General features: G+C 43.6%; 2 pseudogenes; both read right to left on the reverse strand.

Annotated features, from left to right (window-relative positions):
- Positions 1-2,677: 2,677 nt before the first annotated feature.
- Positions 2,678-4,651, reverse strand: LOC112072938 (toll-like receptor 13; annotated as a pseudogene).
- Positions 4,652-4,774: 123 nt separating this feature from the next.
- Positions 4,775-6,195, reverse strand: part of LOC139024978 (leucine-rich repeats and immunoglobulin-like domains protein 1) — a 3,254-nt pseudogene continuing 1,833 nt past the window's right edge.

Below are 6,195 nucleotides of genomic sequence, written 5' to 3' on the forward strand. Positions count from 1 at the left end.
GGGGGGGGCAGGCGGAGCAGGAAGCCACCTAGTGGCTATTCATCAGCCTTATGGTCTAGGGGTAGAAGCAATTGGCCAGTCTGCCATGATGCTCTGAGTGGAGGAGGCGGGGTGAACAGGCCATAGCTCGGGTGGCTGGGAGTCCCTGATGATCTTCCTCTGTCTTCTGATAGTGTTTATTCAACAACACATCTTCTGATAGTGTTTATTCAACAGTTTAGTGATCTCAGCCCTGATGCTCTTTATCCAAATGTTACCCAACACTAATTAGTGTTTCACTCAATGGAATAAAATGTCATTTAAATACTTAACGCACATGTTCCCTCAGGGAATGATTTGATCGTCGTTGGTGTTGTGTGTATATCTGAGTTTCTGTGCAGGTGGCTGAGTAGAAGGTACCTCAGGCAGTAGCTACACTCTCTGAGAAGTATTTCAACATCAACCGCAGGCGACACCACGTACAGTGTGTTCACAGCATTTCAGAAGTCTATAATCATTGTACTTGTGGTTACATTTCCATATCACACAGGCTCTTGACGTTATACACTGAGTGTACAAAACATTAGGAACACCTGCTCCTTCCATGACATAGACTGACCAAGGTGAATCCAGGTGAACGCTACGATCCCTTATTGATGTCACTTGTTAAATCCACTTCAATAAGTGTAAACGAAGGGGAGGAGACGGGTTAAAGAAGGCTTTTTAAGCCTTGTGACAATTGAGACATGGATTGTGTAGGTGTGACGTTCAGGGGGTCAATGGGCAAGACAAAAGATTTAAGTGCCTTTGAACAGGTTAGGGTAGTAGGTGCCAGGCGCACCGGTTTGTGTCAAGAACTGCAACGCTGCTGGGTTTTTCATGCTCAACAGTTTCCCCTGTGTGTCAAGAATGGTCCACTGCCCAAAGTACTACCAGCCACCTGGATATAACTGCAGGAAGCATTGGAGTCAATATGGGCCAGCATCCCTGTGGAACACTTTTGTCACCCTGTAGAGTCCATGCCCTGATGAATTGAGGCTGTTCAGAGGGCAAAAGGGGGTGCAACTCAATATTGGACGGTGTTCCTAATGTTTTTGCACACTCAGTGACATTTATGGAGATAGCGTGCCCTCTAGTGGTGGACCTGCCACTGTACACCCTGGAATTGCGACATCAGAAGGAGCCCTGTTGTGTATAAGCGCGCCCTCTGTACTACAGCTCTAGGAGGTCTGCATCATCCTGCTTGCCTTGTAATCATTGGTGGTTCAAGCCCCACTGTTTATTACAGTCTGTAAGGATAGTGTGTGTAGTAGCTAAAAGTATATCAAGATCATCATGTGAATTGAATCTAGCAAACTAACCAGCTAGCTAAGTTAGTTATCTTCATCTGAGTGTTTTGATTTTGTTTTTATCTTCATTAGCTTGTCAGCTAGCTAGCAATAGTTATCTTCATTAGCTTGTCAGCTAGCTAGCAATAGTTATCTTCATTAGCTTGGTCAGCCAGTCAGCAAGCTAGGCAATAGTTATCTTCATTAGCTTGTCAGCTAGCTAGCAATAGTTATCTTCATTAGCTTGTCAGCTAGCTAGCAATAGTTATCTTCATTAGCTTGTCAGCAAGCTAGCAATAGTTATCTTCATTAGCTTGTCAGCTAGCTAGCAATAGTTATCTTCATTAGCTTGTCAGCTAGCTAGCAATAGTTTAATTCTTCATTAGCTTGTCAGCAAGCTAGCAATAGTTATCTTCATTAGCTTGTCAGCTAGCTAGCAATAGTTATCTTCATTAGCTTGTCAGCTAGCTAGTGTAACAGTATAACTTTAAACCGTCCCCTCGCCCTGACACGGGCGCGAACCAGGGACCCTCTGCACACATCAACAACGGTCGCCCACGAAGCATCGTTACCCATCGCTCCACAAAGGCCGCGGCTCTTGCAGAGCAAGGTGCAACACTACTTCTAGGTTTCAGAGCAAGTGACGTAACTGATTGAAACGCTACTAGCGCGTACCCGCTAACTAGCTAGCCATTTCACATCCGTTACACTAGCATTAGCTAACAAGTGGCTTGCTAGTTCAAATGAAGCATAACTGACAAAGGTGTGACTATTCTAAACTTTTATTCATCATAAACATTACAAATCAAAAGGACAAATTAACATCAAAAAAATTATGTAGGACACTATTTTTTATAATAGTTGTACATTTTATCTTACTTGAAGAAAAAAAAACACCAATGATATTAGGCAAAGCTAAGCAAGTTAATAAAAAATGACCCTSAGAGCAAACTTATAGTAGCAACACGTCTGCAGTCAGTGACCCACTTCACATTTTGTTCAAGATTTTGCTAGCTGGGTAGGCATGTAACTATACACAAGTAAATTAGCTGAATTTCTAATTATAGGATGCATTAGTATTTGTCAATAACTTTCAGTCATGTTTATATCATRACATGTCTGATAAAGTTCAGAACATATAGGTTAAAGGTTAGTACATTTAGTTTATGTCTGTCACCATCTCTCCACCCCAGTGAAGATTGGGTTCTGCTCAGCAGGGCAGACCCTGGTCTCCAGAGTACTAACCAAAGTTAGCATATGATGTTTTCAGATCATTTGACTGAGCGATGCTTCTCTCTTTTATAGCTTTCAGGGCTGGGGTGTGAGATTAAAGAGGGAGGATGAGATGAGATGTGAGGACAGTGGCATTATCATAGGCGGTTACACAGCCGTTTGGATGAATAATGGTCCTTGGGTAATTCTCTAATGAAGAAGTGAGTTTCTAGTAGTTTCTGCCAGAAGACCCCGGTGTACTCCCCAGCTCGGAGCCAGCTGAGGTAGGTCTGTCTCTTCAGCAGCCTCCTCATGCTGTGGTAGGGAGAGAGCTGCTGGTCTGCGATCTCCTCCAGAAACACCAGGATCAACACATTCTTCTGCTCGTCAAACAGACGGAAGCTGGAGAGTAAAGTAGAAAGTCTTTATGACGTACAGTATGTGTGTGTTTATGTGTACTGTGTTAGCAGTTGATGTTATTCTTCAATAACACAAACTCCAAAGCAAATCAGGGGGAGAAAACTAGGTTTATTTGAGAAGGACAAATCATAGATGTTATGTTGGGAGGGAGATATTCAGTCTCCCCTGTCCTCAGCTTTTCTCCACAGAACAAAGGGACAGGATGCCATTTATAACCCCCCACCCTCGCCTGGGGTTTATCAATCAGAAGTCCTTGCAGTACAACTGGGCCAATGGCCAAATAACAAGTATCCTGCTCCAGACTCAATGTACAGCATGTAGCACATGTAGCTCTGAGTTCAGGACTGACATTCCACAGTTTCTAAACAGCTGTTGAACTGAAACCCAACTTATATTTACAATTACCTATTGACAATTAGTACTCTAGTTTTCAGTCCTCCCATCCTCTGCATTGTGTATTTATCGTCAAAATATTCTTATAACTGTATAGGTAATTGAAGATTGTTAGACCTACCTGGCCACCTGTATCTCTCTGGAGCACCACTCACTCTCCAGATAGTGATGGCTGATCACACAGATGGTCTTGCGGCTCCCGTAGATGGCATCTGTGATGTTTTCTATGATGGGTTTGCCTGGCTGGAAGTCCCGGTGGTGCAGACACAGCTTCCAGCCCTGCTGCCCCTCCAGCTCTGGCAGCAGCTCCCTCAGGACCCAGGGCTCATCGTGGGTGTTGTAGGAGACGAAGGCATCATACTGATTAGCTGCACGCCTGTTCCTCCGCTTGGTGTCGTAGAGAAATGCCAGAAAGAGCTAGTAGGAATAGGCAACTTGGCATCTCAGGAGATGGTAGATGAAGGACCCCAGTAGGGTGAGGAGGACGAGAGAAGTGGTGGACAGGAAGTAGAAGAAGCCAACGTCTACTGAACACGGACGGGTGTCAAGGTCCAACAGTTTAGTGCCCCTCAGATTGTCTGGATAGCTGCAGTTATAGCCATGGGTTTCACCAACTTGTGTTTAGTTATTGTCCTCCACCCACTGGCTGAACCAAGCATTTCTACAGTCACATATGAAACGGTTATTATTCATTTTCAAGGACGTTAAGACAGGGAGAGAATGTATCATTGTCTCATTGATCTCTCTAATCTGGTTTGTTTTCCAACAGCAGAAATGCAACTTGAGATAGATTGGCTAGTATGAGGAAATCCAAAGACTGAAGTTGGGATTTGGACAGATATATTCTGCTTATTTTTGGCATTGGAAGAAACAGCTCTGGAGCAAAGGGTTGAGAACACATTACTGCTGACGTCAAGGTACCTCAGTGTGTCTGGTGAATGAATGTGTCTGTCACGTTCTGACCTTAGTTCTTTTGTTATTTCTTTGTTTTAGTATGGTCAGGGCGTGAGTTGGGTGGGTTATCTATGTTTGTGTTTCTATGTTGGGTTTTTCGTTTGGCCTGATATGGTTCAAACGAGAAAGTTTGATGGTATATTATCCATCCGTTTATAGAATCTTGAGTGATGTCAGGTGATAAAAGGGTGCAGGGTTGGGTTTATCATCTGTTTTATACTTGATATGATTGGAAGAAATACTGAGACTGGTTAAGCGTGTTAGTCCTCTGAACACCCCGGGTCTCTAGTTTCAGTTTGGCTGGTTCTATTTGCTGAAAGAGTAAGGCTTCTATAAGTTTGACCATCACCTTCAAATGGCCCCATCTTCTAAGGTTGACCATCACCTCAAATGCCCCATCTTCTAAGGTTGACCATCACCTCAAATGCCCCATCTTCTAAGGTTGACCATCACTTCAAATGCCCCATCTTCTAAGGTTGACCATCACCTCAAATGCCCCATCTTCTAAGGTTGACCATCACCTCAAATGCCCCATCTTCTAAGCTGATAATTTGATTGTTGAATAAAAGCAATTCCTTGAGTGATTGTAAGCTTTTAAAGTCTTCTTTTCTGACAGAACTTAGTTTATTGCCTCGCAAATCCAATATCTCTAGTTTTTTTGCAAACCATTCTTGAAAGATTCACTCAAGGCCAGGATTTGTTTTTTTTTCCAATGTTTGGGACCTTTATAGACTTCAAATCCTGGAAAACACATCTTTCAAATTGAGGGATTTTGTTTTTGTGAAGGAAGAGTTGTGTGAGTCCAGTAAGATTGGCAAAATCTGAGCAGTCTAGTTTATTGATTCTATTGAAGCTGAGATCCAGGACTTCCAGAGTGGGGAGATTCCTTGTGGATTTTGGAACAGATGAAAGCATGTTGTGTCCCAATTCCAGATTTCGCAGCTGCTTCATTTGCCAGAATGAAGAGTCAGACAGATCAATCATATTATTATATTGCATTCCCAGATCTGTCAGCTGGGAGCAGGACCGCAGGAGTTCCTCAGAAACAAAACTGATGTTGTTATATCTAAATTGTAGTATTCTCAGTGTCGGTATGTGGCAGGCAATATTGGTGAGAACCTTTGAATAGGTCGACGTCTCTATTCCTAAATGAGAAACGTGTCAGAGATTCTAACAGGGAGTCGAAGCTCCGCAGCAACACGCTCATAACCTCCAGAGACATGTGGATTCCACTCACGTCAAGACTCGACACGTTCCTCAGAAAATACCTTTCTGCCACATCCCATTGCGTGCTTCCATTATGGCCACAGTAGGCTAAGTTTATCTTCTGAAGGTTCGGAAAAAAACACTTCCTGTGACGACGGAGATGTCCAACGGATTCCCAGACACATCAAGCACTCTCAACCCTATCAACCCGATATTTCTCTTGATTGAAAAAACTGGGTAAATCCATTCGTCCCAATGTACATCTTCTGAATGATGTGGTAATTGTATAATAGGCTGAATCTTCTTTAGACTGTGCAGTTTTTTGTTGGTTATGTTCTCTACGTGTAGTCCAGAGAGAGACTGAAAGGATGACGACCCAATAGCTGTGATTAGGTTGTTATTTAGGTGTAGCGCTGACAGCTTGGCCCTGAAACACGTGGTCTGAAATGATGGTGAGCTGGTAATAACCCAGGTCTAGCCTCTTGCAGAGCCACAAGGTGGAGGAATGACGGTGAGCTGGTAATAACCCAGGTCTAGCCTCTTGCAGAGCCACAAGGTGGAGGAATGATGGTGAGCTGGTTATATACCAGGTCCTAGCCTCTTGCAGAGCCACAAGGTGGAGGAATGATGGTGAGCTGGTATAACCAGGTCTAGCCTCTGCAGAGCACAAAGGTGGAGGAATGATGGTGAGCTGGTAATAACT

This window comes from Salvelinus sp. IW2-2015, unplaced genomic scaffold (assembly GCF_002910315.2).
Source record: "Salvelinus sp. IW2-2015 unplaced genomic scaffold, ASM291031v2 Un_scaffold2094, whole genome shotgun sequence".
NCBI lineage: Eukaryota > Metazoa > Chordata > Actinopteri > Salmoniformes > Salmonidae > Salvelinus > Salvelinus sp. IW2-2015.